The sequence below is a fragment of the Sorex fumeus genome, unplaced genomic scaffold (assembly GCF_029834395.1).
Source record: "Sorex fumeus unplaced genomic scaffold, SorFum_2.1 ptg000007l, whole genome shotgun sequence".
NCBI lineage: Eukaryota > Metazoa > Chordata > Mammalia > Eulipotyphla > Soricidae > Sorex > Sorex fumeus.
This window is the reverse complement of record NW_026606064.1, coordinates 50,955,793-50,971,474: the sequence shown is the minus strand read 5'-3', so window position 1 is coordinate 50,971,474 and position 15,682 is coordinate 50,955,793.

Below are 15,682 nucleotides of genomic sequence, written 5' to 3'. Positions count from 1 at the left end.
ATTTGGTGCGGGACCACACACTTGGTGGGACTCAGAGGCAACTCATGGCTCTATTTGAAGGTTTCTCCAAGATGTGCTGGGGTGAGAATGGAGCCTGCACTCAGCTCATTGAGCCATCTTTTCAGCTCACGGAGCTTTTACACAGACATGGTCATGAGAATAAGCTCTCAGCTCTGTGGTCTAGACACCAGGGCCTTTCGGAGCCGACCATCATCACCAACCTAAAGGACCACTGCCTGTCTCCGTGGTCATGATCAATGCTGGGCTTTGTGTTCCCGGACCCCGGGGGCCAGGAGCCAGCTGGGGAGGGGGTTTCATACCACGGCCTCTCCAGGGTCAGGAAGAGAGTCTCATTCACACAATAAGGCCTCCCTCCTCCCTCTCAGTGTGTCCCAGCCCCTGGAGGGTCTCCATGCACAATCTCTTCTTTCAAGGAACTTGGAAAAACAAACCACAGAGAGAGAGGTTGGGGGAAAGATAAGGGGGAGAGAAAGAGAGAGAGGAAGAGAGAGAGAGAGAGAGAGAGAAAGGGGGAGGGGGAGAAAGAGAGGGAGGGAGAGAGGTCAGACAACCAGGTTGTCTCCTCAGCACCAACCAGGTGTGGCCCCCATCAATGATAAAAGAGAATAATATGGTGGGCAGAGAAACCATCTTCCAAAGAGATCCATGCCCCAATGCTCACAACCCGTAAATAAACCCAGGCACTTCGCAAGCAAAGGTGGTTTGGTTTGGGACCCAGGTCTAAGGACACAACCCCAGGAGGTCTAGGTGGACCCAGCTCATCCATGATTCTTAATATCACAGTCTGTCTGGGTCAGGCTCAAAGGCAGAGGGAGCCAATCACAGAAGGATGACTGGAAAGTTGTCACCTTGTTGTTTTAAGATGGAGCAGGCCCCAGTAATTAATAATTAATACTGGATTTTTGTTGCTTTAAGTTGCTGAATGTATGGTGATTTGTCACTGCAGCAGTCTTGGAGATAGTACCACATTTCCGAAGGCTGCTAAGATGCAGTCTTTCCACTTCAACTTCTTAATACTCCCTAAATATTTATCTGTCATGACAGGTCAGCATCAACATCCAAGAAAAAATAATAAATTAATGTATTACAATAAAAACATGGTTCAGCCTATTCTTAGATGGAGGAGCCTTTGGGGAGGCATCTGCTCATTGGTGCTTCTATATTTTGGTTTGTTTATTCTTGGTTTGGGGATCACCCCAGGCTAGAAGGTTGCAGGGGAACATATGAGATAATGGGGATTGTCCTCAGGTTCACATGAGTGCAAGGCAAGCACCCAGTCCTTTGTGCTCTCTTTCTAGCCCCTGTTCTTCTCGCTGTTTCAGTTTTGAGCCACACGCACCTGTGTTCAGGGCTTGCTCCTGATTCTGTGCTCTGGGATCACTCTTAGCAGTACATGGAGGACTATATGAGATGCCAGGGATCAAACTAGGGCCGGTCATGTGCAAGACAAGGGCCTTACCTACTGTACTATCTCTCTGGCCCTGCCTTCATACTTTTAAAGCCAAAATTTTGTTTCTCAGAGACTTTTAAAAACAGCACTAATGAAGGGCCAGCACCACAGACAATCTTCTGAGCACCGCCAGAAGTGATCCCTGAGCACAGAGCCAGGAGTAAGTCCTGAGCACTGCAGAGGGGAGTGGCCTTGACCCAAAATAAATAATTAAAAAGCTAAGGCAAGGCTGAGGAGATTATACAGAAGCAAAGGCTCATGGCCCACCCTGGGTCCATCACCAAGACTACAGTAAGTCCCAAGCCCTGCCAGGACTGAGCCCTAAACATAGAGCCAGGAGGATGCCCTGAGAACCACTGGCTATGGCCCACCCGTGCCCCTGATAAAAAATTCAAATACTAAAGCAGATTGCATGCAAGGTTCCATCCCAATGGAAAACCAGCAGGACTGTACTACTGTACAAGGAGGGAAACATCCACAACATTGGCAAATATCACCCGATCTGCCTGTTGTCTGTCGTTTACAAGCTGTTCACTCAAGTCATCCTGAATAGGATTGGCAGAACACTAGATGAAGGACAACCATGCGAGCATGCCAGGTTCCGCAAAGTATTCAACACGATCGACCATATCCACATGATAACCAAGCTCATTGAGGTTTCTCAGGAGTTCAAGATGGCGCTCTGTCTAATGTTCATTGATTTAAAGAAGGCCTTTGATTCTGTTGAGACAGAAGCGGTCACAAAAGCCCTAGCCAATCAGGGCATTCATACTCAATACATCAGGATCCTCCTTGAGCTGTATTACGGACTCTCTACCAGGATCTCACCATTCTACAAAGAAGTGATCATCCATGTCAAGAGAGGGATTTGGCAGGGTGATACCATTTCACTGAAACTCTTCAGTGCCACCCTTGAGAATGTCATGCAACGACTGGAATGGGAAAGAATAGGAGTGAAGATAGATGGTTGCCAACTACACCACCTCCGCTTTGCTGATGACATCGTTCCAATAACACCAAACATTAGCCAAGCGGCACAAATGCTGGCCAACTTCCATCATGAGTGCGGAAAGGTCAGACTCCAGATGAATCTCATGAAGACAATGTTTATGAGAAACAGTCTCATTCCTGACATTCCATTTGCTCTCAACGAAATGAACATCTCCAAATGCAACAGTTATGTGTACGTAGGTCGAGAAATCAACATGACAAATGACCTGTCACCTGAGTTGCACAGGAAGAAGAGAGCAGCTTGGAACACCTTCAAGAGCGTTTAAGAAATAGCTAAGAGGATGAAGAACCTCTGGCTCTGGGCACATCTCTTCGATTCCACTGTTCTTCCTGCATTAACATACACCTCAGAGACCTGGCCCTACGAAAACAGGATGAGAACACTATTTGGGTCTCCCAAAGAGGAATCGAAAGAGCTATGCTTGGAGTATCACGTTTCACTCAAATGAGAGAAAGAATCTGGAGTTCCGACCTCCATCGACGGACAAGAATCAGGGACACTGTCTCGTTTGCCAAGGCATCGAAAATAAGATGGATTGGACACGCAATGAGATTTGGAGACAACTGCTGGACTAGAGCCGTTACCGACTGGATTCCACGGGACATCAAAAGACCGCGTGTTGGGGGCTGGAGTGATAGCACAGCGGGTAGGGCGTTTGCCTTGCACGCAGCCCGACACAGGTTCGATTCCCAGCATCCCATATGGTCCCCTGAGCACAGCCAGGAATAATTCTTGAGTACATGAACCAGGAGTAACCCCTGTGCATTGCCGGGTGTGACCCAAAAAGAAAAAAAAAAAGACCACGTGGCCGCCCACCTACAAGATGGATGGCCAGGCTTCTTTGTCAAGACCCTGAACGATCAGTTTGAGGCTCTTCGTGTTCCTAGAATGAACAGACGCCTTTGGGCTACACTAGCATGCGACAGGGACAAATGGAGATGTTACTGGCACCTGCTCGAGCAAATCAATGATTAATGAGAAGTCAAGTGATCACTAAAGCAGGGGCCGAGGAGATGGCTCAGGAGGTGGCGTATTAGACAAGGCCTTGCACGCAGCCGACCCAGGCTCGATCCCCAACATCACACGACCGCTGAAGCCTTGCCAGTAGGACCTTCAGCACTGCAGGGCCAAGCAGCATTGTACCCAGGAGCCCAGAACTGAACCTCCAGCTTACTTGACTGAATGTCACTGGCAGTGGTCCAGGAGCCCCCTGAGTACCACTAGGGATGCTTCTAATCCCCGAATGCTGACAATGTCACTGAAAAGGTGCTGTTTTATGTTTTTGTTTTTGTTTCATTTCAACAACATTTACTCTTGTTATCCTTTCTGTCTTGTTACCAGCCAATGACTTTTCATAACAGGGATTACTCCTGGTTTTGCATTCAGGGATTACTCCTGGAAGTGCTTGTGGAACCATATAAGATGCTGGGGATCGAACCTGGGTTGGCCACATGCAAGGCAAATGCCCTACTCGCTGTACTACCACTCCAACCCTGAGAGGTGTTATTCTTGGTTCAAGCAACCCACTACTACTACCTAGAGCGACACCATAGGCAGACCCCAGCTACATGTGTCCAATTTTTAAATTTAGTTTAAAATTCAGGTCTTTTGTTGTAGTAGCCACATTTAGCCACATTTACACAATTGGTTTAGACCATTTCTGTCATCACAGAAAGTTCTAGAGTTCTATGGATGTCTAGATTCCCCCACACAGACACCCTTTCTGCCCCCACTCCCTGCCCCTGTCTGGGACGTCATTCAGGTCTGTAACTCCTCAAGATAAGTCCCAACATGTGGCATGTGTGGGAGAAAGCAAGTGGGTCGGAGTTAAACCAGCCAAGTAGGATGAAAGCGAAGTGGGGTGAGCAAGGGGACAGATCAGCTCAATTCAAGTTATCTATGTTTTGTAACGAAGCTCCTGGGAGAGGTGGGCGTGCTTATCTCCGCCCACCGTGCCTGGGGCCCCCGTGGGAAAGATGCGGGGACTCAGAGCATGTCCTCTGCAATCAGCTCAACTGCCACAACCGGCTGTTGGCTGGGACTCCAGGCTGGCCTTGGAGGCCGCTGCCTGAGAGGGGAATAGGGGACAACGGTCTTGGCGTGACCCAAGCTCTGTTTGAGAGTGTTTGAGAGACAGGACAGGGAAACTGTCAGTTTCTTCTGGCAGAGCCAGAGACGAGCACCATCCCCTGCCACTCCAAGTCGTCACAGAGCCTGTCTTGCGGGGGAGGGACAAAGATGCCATTTCTCAGTGGCCATCTGAAACTGCCCCATGTCGTCACTCTCCTCCCTTCCTCATCTAGGTTTACTTTGTGTCCAGTCGGTAGACCTGCCCTGCGGCCGAAGAGATAGCACAGTGGGTAGGGTTTTTGCCTCGAATACTGCAGACCTGGGTTCAGGTCTCCACATTCCATATGGTTCCCTGAGCACTGCCATAAGTGATCCTCGAGTATAGAGCCAGGAGTAAGCCCTGAATGTAGCTAAATGTGTTCCTTTTACCCCTACCCACCTCAAAAAAATCAATCAATAAATAACCCAATACATTTGGACACAATAGATACTGGCCTTAGCCAAACATCCACTGGGAGAGCCCAATTCTTTGTTTTGTTGGGGGACAGGGGCAAGGGGGCCATACCTGGCTGTGCTCAGGTCTCACTCCTGGCACGGCTTAGGGGACCAGACGGGGTGGGAAGGATGGAACCTGGATTGGCTGCGTGCAAAGCAAGTGCCCTGCCCTCTGTACTGTCTCTCCAGCCACAGAGGTCCAATTCCGAAGGCATTAGGTTGCCCCATTGCTGTTACATCACAACACCCATGTGTTAAGTAACAACACAAAGCCAGCTGCAATGAGCTCTCTGAGTTATTCAGATTTGCGAGGAATCGCAAACCTTCTGTTCCAGCTTTTCATGAAGTCTGCTTCCATTTTCAAGAAAGGACTCCTAGTACCACTCCCTAACTGTCTCAGTTCCAGAAGCCACCCATATCCCCAAACACCACCTTGGCATTGATTAAACAGTAAAGTGGCTGGTGGGAGGGTCAGCAGGCCAGGTTGGCCGGAGGTTGTGTTTTCACTAATACCCATCATTCTTGCTATTCTTATTGAGGCATACATTCAGCAGTTTCAGAGAATAATTACTATAAAATGATAAATTAAAGAGAGCTTAATGCAGACACTGTTTTAAGAGCCGTGGGCAGAAATAAGGAAAACAACAGATGCAGTGATTATTGGGATGAGCATTCTAAAGGAGAAACTGTCACTCAGAGGGGACCTGGGAAGATATTCAATATTGTCACTGCTTGAGCTTGGAGACGCTTTTAAGTGGGCTGCAGGTCTGGTTTTCTGTTTTTTTTAAAATTATTATTTATTTATTTTGCTTTTTTGGGTCATACCCGGCGTAGCACAGGAGTTTCTCCTGGCTCATGCACTCAGAAGTTACTCCTGGCAGTGCTTAGGGGAACATATATGATGCTGGGAATCAAGCCCAGGTTGACCGTGCGCAAGGCAAATGCCCTACCCGCTGTGCTGTTACTCCAGTCCCTGGTTTTCTGGGGTTAGAAAGGAGTGAATTCTATTAGCACAGCATCTACTCACTGAGACAGGAAAACAAACAAACAAACAAACAAAAACCTTTAAAAACAAAACCAGCAAAATTGAGGGTGGAGCTATGCAGCTGACCCTAGTTCGAATCCCCAGCCGTGAGGATTTAAGCTTCCTGAGCCCCACCAGGAGTGATTCCTGACTGCAGAACCAGGAGTAAGCCCTGAGCACCATCAAGGCTGACTCAAAACCCAAAAGCTAAAAGCAAAAAAACAAACAAGCAAAACTAAAAAAGCTGGAGCGATAGCACAGCGGGTAGGGCGTCTGCCTTGCACGCAGCCAACATGGCCAACTCGAGTTTGATTCCTCCACCCCTCTAGGAGAGCCCGGCAAGCTACCGAGAGTATTTGATATGCCAGACACAGTAACAACAAAATCTCCAATGGAGACGTTACTGGGCCCGCTCGAGCAAATTGATGATCAACGGGAGGGCCTTTACTTTACTTAAAAAAACAAAACCAGAAAAATCCTGCAAAATCTAGTGGCATAGCCTATGAGACAAATAATTGCTTGTGTTCTGCCCTATGTCTACCTTCATCTGTTGGGTGAGAGGCTGTTAGCAAGTCCTAAACTCATGTGATTACCATCTCTGACTTAATTCCATTCCAAGTTTAACAAGGACTTATGAGGCACCTAGTCTAGCACTGAAGAACTGGCTGGTCAAATACGAGGGGGAAACTGGCTAAAATCGAACTTGTTCATCCTAACTATTCCCTACATACACAGGAAGAAAGCACAATAGCGTGACATGATGCGGATGTTCGTTAAATAATGATGGTGATCACACTGCTGGATACCAGTACATAAAACCAGCGTCCACCTCAGACTCACAAAATATTATATGATGACTATTTCCATGTGGGAAAGGGAAAACCAGCAACAACAATAACAACAACAACAAAATAGTGGCCCCTTTGTTGGTGAGATGAAGTAAGACCCAGCTACAGAACCCAGGGGAATCGCTCCTCAATGCAGGGAAATGAGAAAGAGAATAGAAAATGGATAGAGATCCGGGAGCCCAGTTTAGAGCAACATAAACGGTCAACGGGAGAGCAGTGCAGGGCATGGGAGGCATGTGAAGATAATGAATTCTAAGCTGATTCTTTTGAAAAGAGTAGCTCTTAGGAGCCTAGTGTGTAGCCAGGGAAACAAAAGAAAGGATGAAAGCGGAGAAGGAAGAGGGGGTGGACCCAGAGCCCCCACCGCCTCCCTGGGTAAACCTGACAATCAATGCCGGCTTAGATGTCCCGAGGAGAAAGGCTGTTTTCCTGGGCTCCTGTTTTGTGTTATCTGAGGCCTTCCTTTCTCCAACACTCTAATCTAACATATTAGGTAACTGATTCAGGAGGCAAATTGTCATTCATGGTTAATTTATGTGCTCACGCTCAACTTATAGCCACTGGCTGTTACATAACCTTCCACCCTTCCAAGGTGTGAAGAGTAGTGTGGCTTAATCTGGTGTTTGTGTGTGTGTGAGTGTGTGTGTGTGTGTGTGTGTGTGTGTGTGTGTTTAAAAAAGCAGGTTTGTTTTTTCAGTTTAGTCTAATTTTGCAAGAGGTATTGTTGTCCTATCATTTTGTCACTTTCATGAAGGAAAAAGATTTCTGCAGGGTTTCAAAGCCAATTTTATTTTTCTTAAGCCTGAATACCGCACAGATCAGCTCTGCTTTTCTTAGAAGCTCAGGAAAAAGATTGGGGGAGGGGAACATGGCATGTCAAGTGAAGTCTAGCAGGATTCAAATGACTCTGAGAAAGAAAAGGTGGATTCACGACCCAGGGCTCCAGGAGGCCGACTCTGTCCTTCTCTCCGCACTGGAACCTAGTTTGAGATGACTGTGGGCTGGTGGTGTTAACAAAGCACATTTTGTTGGGTGAATGATGTGTGTGAATTTTTTTTCTTCCTGTTTGTTTCATTTGAGGGGTGGGGACGGGGTGTCGTGAAACTGACATGGTTTTCTTTGGTTGTTTGTTTTGGGGGCCACACCCAGCGGTACTCACAGGTAGACTCCTGGCTCTATGCTCAGGAATCACTCCTGACATGACTTGAGGGGATGCCAAGAGATGAACCGGGGTCGGCCACAGGCAAGGCCAGTGCCTTACCCACTGCACTACTGCTCTGGCCCTGTGACATGGTTTTCTTTTTTTTTTTCCCCGCTTTTGGGGTCACACCCGGTGATGCACAGGGGTTACTCCTGGCTCTGCACGCAGGACCATCCATATGGTCCCCTGAGAACCACTCCTGGTGGTTCTCAGAGGACCATGTGGGATGCTGGGAATCAAACCCAGGTTGGCTGCATGCAAGGCAAACACCCTACCCACTGTGCTATTGCTCCAGCCCCGATTTTCTAAAATGGTTTATTGTAAGGTGACTGTGCAGTGGTGTGCCTGCTGCAGGCAGAGAGTCTGATTACCAGCACAGCCATTCGGGGCTCACCCCTTCTGCTCTCACAAGTACGACCCCCGAAGTACCCCTCAACTACATCCCCATGAGTCCCACACTCAGGTGTAATGCCCAGACACTACAACAACTGCAAAGGGAAGAGGAAAAGGAAACAATACCTGGAATACAAGTAAACTTTAAAAATGGATTATCATTTTCCAGATAACTTTTTTCTCTTGTGTGTTTTCATTTTACTTTTGTTTTGTTTGTTTTTCTGAATAAGTCTGCTTTTGTTGCTGTTTTCTGTCACCTGTGAGGGGAGGTGGGGAAAACCCTTAAAATCCCTGGGCCATTCTGAATGCTCTGGCAGACTTTTGTTGGGGAGGGGGATGACCCTTCCCTCACCACTCAGCTACCCTACAATAATCCATTTTAGAAAACCATGTCATAGGGTCAGAGGTATAGTGCTATGGGTAAGGCATTTGTCTTGCATATGGCCAATCTGGGTTCATTTCCCGGAGTCAGTCCATTGATTCTCAGCTGTGCCTGGGCAAGATAGTTGAAGTTCAAGATTCAGGTCCAGCAACATGGTACTTCTCAGGTCCTGCAGTGCTAGGGGCCACTGGGGCCACTCTGGGTAGTGTTCTGGGGACTCATTTCACTAACCATGGTATTCTACATGTCCATCTATTTATAAGCAAATTTCATAACTTCATTTTTCCTAACAACTGCATAGTATTACATTGTGTAGATATGCCACAGTTTCTTTAACCAGTCATCTGTTCTCAGGCACTCTGGTTGTTTCCAGATTTTGGCTATTGTGAATAGTGCTACAATGAACATAGAAATACAGATACCATTTCTGTTGTGTTGTTTTGGAGCCCCCAGGGTATATTCCCATAAGTGGTATTGTTGGGTTAAATATGAAAGTCAATTTGTAGCTTTTTGAGGAATGTCCATATTGTTTTCCAAAAAGGCTGGACCAGTCAGTATTCCCACCAACAATGAGGAAGAGTCCCTCTCTCCCCACACATTCATGCTAGCATTGGTTGCTCTTGCTCTTGTTCATGTGTGCCAGTCTCTGTGGTGTGAGATGATATCTCATTGTTGTTTTTATTTGCATCTCCCTGATTAGCAATGTAGAGCATTTTTTCATGTGTCATCTGAACATTTTTATTTCTTCTTTGAGAAAGTTTCTGTTCATTTCATTTCCCCATTTTTTGATAGGGTTGAATGTTTTGAGGTAAATATCATCCTGATACCCAAAGCAGACAGAGACACCACACAAAAAAAGAAAATCACAGACTGATATCCCTCATGAACACAGATGCAAAGATTCTCAACAAAATACTAGCAAATTGAATCCAACAACTCATCAAAAAGATCATACCCCATGGCCAAATAGGATTCATTCATTCAAGGAATGCAAGGATGGTTTAACATTTGCTAGTCAATCAACGTAATATACCATACCAATAAAAAAAATGATCATATCAACAGATGCAGAAAAGCATTTTACAAGATCCTGCACCCATTCTTGATTAAAAACTCTCAACAATGAGCTGGAGTGATAGCACAGCAGGTAGGGCATTTGCCTTGCATGAGGCCAACCCGGGTTTGATTCCCAGCATCCCCTATGGTCCCCCAAGCATCGTCAGGAGTAATTCCTGAGTGCAGGGACAGGAGTAACCCCTGAGCATCGCTGGGTGTGACCTAAAGAGCAAAAAATAAAAGTAACTAGAAATTTTTAAAAAACTCTCAACAAGATGGGAGTTGAAGGAACTTTCCTCAATATAATCAAAGCATCTACCATAAGCCCACAGCAAGCATTATCCTCAATGGGGAAAAAAATCAAAGGCCTTCCCTCTAAGATCAGACACAAGACAAGGTTGCCCACTCTCACCACTTCTTTTTTTTTAATTTTTATTAGTGAAACACCATGAGGTACAGTTGTAGATTTACAAATTTTTGTTTTTGGATTTCGATTATACAATGATCAAATACCCATCCCTCCCCCAGTGCCCATTTTCCACCACCATGGATCCCAGTATCCCTCCCACACTCATCCCCCCCATCCCACCCTGCCTCTGTGGCAGGGCATTCCCTTTTGTTCTCTCTCTCCTTTTGGGTGTTGTGGTCTGCAAAAGAGGCATTGAGTGGCAATCATGTTCAGTCCATAGTCTACTTTCATCATGCATCACCCCTCCTGGGAGGATCCTCCAAACACCCTTTATTTGGTGCTCCCTTCTCTATCTGAGCTGCCTTTTCCCCTAGAATGCCCGGCTGGCCTTGAAGCCATGGAGTAATCCTCCTGGTACTGATCTAGGCAATTCTTGGGTATTAATCTCCTATTTTATTACTTTATGTCCCCCAGATGAATGCGATCTTTTTATGTCTATCCCTCTCTTTCTGACTCATTTCACCTAGTATGATACTTTGCATGTAGTACCACTTATATGTAAATTTCATGACTTCATCTTTTCTAACAGCTACATAGTACTCCATTGTGTAGATGTACCAAAGTTTCTTTAACCAGTCATCTGTTCGCGGGCACTCAGGTTTTTTCCAGATTCTGGCTATTGTAAAGAGTGCTGCAATGAACAAACAAGTGCAGATGTCACTTCGACTATACATTTTTGCCTCTCTGGGATATATTCCCAGGAGTGGTATTGCTGGGTCAAATGGGAGCTCAATTTCTAATTTTTTGAGAATCGTCCATATTGTTTTCCAAAAGGGCTGAACCAGTCGGCATTCCCACCAACAGTGAAGGAGTGTCCCTTTCTCGCCTCATCCATGCCAGCATCGGTTGCTTTTGTTCTTTTGGATGTGGGCCAGTCTCTGAGGCTCTCACCACTTCTTTTCAATAAAGTACTGGAAGTACTTGCCACAGCAATTAGGCAAGATAAAGATATCAAAGGAATCCAGATAGGAAAGGAAGAAGTCAAGCTCTCACTATTTGCAGATGACATGACTTAAGAGAATCCTAAAAACTCCACAAAAAACTCCTAGAAACAATAGATTTGTATAGTATAGTGGCAGATTACAAAAGCAATACCCAAAAGTTCATGGCTTTCCTATATACAAATAATGGGAAAGAAGACAGAGATATTAGAAAAAATAATACCTTTCACAATCATGCCTCAGAAAATCAAGTACATAAGAATCAGTTTAACTAAAGAGGTGAAGGATCTATACAACGAAAACACAACACTACTTCAAGAAATAAAGGAGGACACAAGAAAATGGAAACACATCCCCTGCTCATGGATTGGGAGGATTAACATTGTCAAAATGGCAATACTCCCCAAAGCATTATACAGATTCAATGCAGTCCCTGTAAGGATACCCATGATATTTTTCAAAGAAATATACAAAACACTCCTGAAATTCATATGGAACAATAATCTCCCATGAATATCTAAAGCAATCCTTGAGGAAAAGTAGAGGGGAGGCATCACCTTCCCCAAGTTCAAGCTGTACAACAAAGAGGTAGTAATTAAATCAGCATGGTACGGGAATAAAGGCAGGCCTGCAGATCAGAGGAACAGAGTCAAATATCCTGACATTGGCCCTCAAATATGTGATCACCTAATCTTTGATAAAGGAGTAAAATGTATAGAGTGGAGCAAGGAAAGCCTCTTCAACAAGTGGTGCTGGGAAAAGAGGACAGCTACATGCAAAAAAAAAAATGAACTCACATATTATTCTAATATTAAGCACAAAAGTCAAATAAAAATGGATTAAAGACCTTAATATCAGACCTGAATCCATAAGATACATGGAGGAAAATGTGGGCAGAACACTTCATGACATTGAAGCTAAAGGCATTTTAAATATGAAACACCACTGTCCAAACAAGTGGAAGCAAAGATAAATAAATGTGACTACATTAAACTAAAAAGCTTCTGCACCTCAAACCTCAAAAGAAGCAGTAACCAAGATACAAAGACAGTGCACAAATTGGGAAAAATATTTACCCAGTACCCACCTGGTAAGCGTTTAAAATCCAAGATATATAAGGCACTGGTCGAACTTGTTTTTAATTTTTGTTTTTTGGGCCATGCCCAGCAATGCTCAGGGGTTACTCCTGGCAGGCTTGAGGGATGACATGGGATGCCAGGTTAGCCTTTTGCAAGACCAAGGCAGTACCCACTGTACTATTGCTCTATCAGTACATCTGGTGCGTTTTTTTTCTGTTGTTGTTGTTGTTTGTTTCAATCTCTGGGCTAATAAAATATCATTGATATTGGCCATACAAAGAGATAACAGATGGTAGCACTGTAGCACTGTCCTCCCATTGTTCATCGATTTGCTTGAGCTGGCATCAGTAACATCTCCATTGTAAGACTTGTTAATGTTCTTGGCATATCAAATACGTCACGGGTAGCTTGCCAGGCTCTGCTGTGCAGGTGCGATACTCTCGGTAGATCACCAGGTTCTTCGAGAGGGGTGGAGGAATCAAACCCAGGTCGGCCTGGGTTGGCCACATACAAAGCAAACGTCCTACATGCTGTGCTATCGCTCCAGTCCAGATGGTAAGTAACTCAAAAAATCTACAAGAGAATCTAATCCTCTTTTGTCATGGATAGGTTGACAAAGGTGACAGAGAGTGCGCTCAGGCATCCAAGAAAGCCCCCACACTCCACCTTTCTGAAGGGAAGTGAAAGACAATGAGCGTGACAGGAAGTCAGGGCCTCAGCAGACATTAACCATGCCAAGGCCTGGCGATGGAGACATGAACATTCCATTGCTATTTGATCATCGTTCAGAGCCATTTTCTTTTCCTTAATTTTTTTCAGAGTCTGTTATAAATCTTTCTCATCAGAACATCCTGCAATATACAAATATCTTCTAAGGTCCAGCCGCTTATCTTAAACCTCACTAATCTGTAGCAGATTCTAAGCCTCACTGAGCTCCAGCTGATCCTAAACCTCACTAATCCTGGCCAGCTTCTCATCTTCTATTCTGATCACGAGAAGCCCTTGAAAGGCTGAAAACTCTGATGAGCTCATTTTCCATCTGCAAAAACCACTATCTGGACAAATCTTGACTCACAGAAAAGGCATCTTTTTTCACACAAAAGCAAAACTGTTTAGTAGTGTGACAGAGCTGTTCATTCCTCCGTTTCCTTGCCTGTACTTGTCATGCATGGTTCTTCTATATACATTTTCTAATACTGGTGTATTTTTGTTGTTGTCTTTTTTATTTTGTTTTTGTTGGGGGTCACACCCAGCAGTGCTCAGGGCTTATTGATGGCTCTGTGCTCAGGATGCTAGGGATCAAACCTGGGTCAGCCATGTGCAAGGCAAACTCCCTACCTGCTGTACTGTCCCTCTAGTCCCATATGTTGCTGTTGTCTTTAAAATATGTGCTACACCAGGAACTTTGCTCCATGGCTTGGAGGCCAGCCACACATGCTAGGGGAAAAGGGAGCTCAGATAGAGAAGGGAGCACCAAATAAAGGGTGTTGGGAGGATCCTCCCAGAATGGGAGAAGCATGCTGAAAGTAGACTATAGACCGAACATGATTGCCACTCATTGCCTCTTTTGCAAACCACAGCACCCAATAGGTGAAAGAGAACAAAAGGGAATGCCCTGCCACAGATGCAGGGTGGGATGGGGGGAATGGGGGGTGGGAGGGATACTGGGATCCGTGGTGGTGGGAAATGGGCACTGGTGGAGGGATGGGTATTTGATCACTGTATAATTGAAACCCAAGCACAAAAATTTGTAAATCTACAGCTGTACCTCATGGTGTCTCACTAATAAAAATTTTTTAAAAAACAAAATAAAATATGTACTACAAATATAAAGATGGCTCTAAGTAAAAACTTGAGTCAGCAAACTAATGCTACCCCACCCAAGAGTCAATGTTTTTTAATTAAAAATGAATTAAGCCCAGAAACTGAAGAGATTGTACAGAGGTTAAAGCATTTGTCTTGCCTAGGGCTGTCCGTGGTTCAACCCCTAGCACCACCAGTAGTCCACCTAGGTATGACCCAAAAGGAGACAATAAACAATATTTCTTAAGAATTATAAATAATTTGCCTTTCAAATCATTCAAAATTAAAGCATAGGGACAGAGACACAGTTCAAGGGTAAGGTGCTTTTTTTGCATGTAGCTGACCTGGTTTGATCCCCAGCACTGAGGATGGTTCCCCCCAAGTGATCTCTAAGCCAGGATTGATCCCTATACAGAGAGGCTGGAGTAAGCTCTGAGCCCACAGGGTATGGCCCAATACATCCTCCCTGCAACCCTCAAAAGCACAAGGTCAAGCAGTGGCTTAGCAGCTGTGCACTTTTTTACGTGTAAAACCCTGGGATTAATGCCCAGCAGCACAATACAAATAAATTTTAAAAATCAAAAGTGCTCTGCAGATCACCACTGAAGTTTAATCCTTGAGAAGCAGGACATATGAGAATGAATCTAGCAGAAATTCAACCCTTAAGTGTTTGCCTAAATGTCTTAAGTGGTTAGAAATTCCTCCCTAAGAGTCTTTAAGAAAATAATTTCAGGTTCCTGAAATAGTTCAGGCTTCTTGTGAAGTTGCTACTCCAGAGAATTCAATTAAAAAAATAAAAAACTCTGAAAGTGTTTTTTTTCCAACCACATTTTATATTATTTTCTGATATTTCCCCCTTATTCCCTCACTTTAAAGCTAGCCAGGATGTTTTCTAGGCTACGGTTATTATATTCAGGCTTGCCAAAAAATATACGAAAAGAAACTCCTCTTTGTCTGGATCAGGAGGAGCAAGGATACTTCCTAAAAATAAAATGGGTCCAAGTTAAGAAAATAAAATGGTTTAGAAAGAAGGTCAGAACTTCCAGGGACTGGAGCAATAAATAGGACAGTGAGTAGGGCACTTGCCTTACACCCACCCATGGACTTGGGCTTGATCACTGGTATCCCATTTGATCCCCCAAGCCCTGCCAGGAGTACAGTTGGGTGCAGCCCAAACACAAGGGGAAAAAACCTTGGGAGTTGGTTCTTCTTTCTTCAGTAGAGGAGGGGTATGGGGGTAAATAATCACTTGTTGAGGGTGAAGACAAAGTACAATGGATAGGGCACTTGCTTTGAGTGCAATTGATCCAGGTTCTATCCCTGGCGTCCCATAGGGTCCTCCAAGTGTTGTCAGAGTGATTCCTGAGTGTACATCCAGATTTAACCACTGAGAATCTCTAGGTGTGGCCAAAAATCAAAACAGACAAACAAATAAACA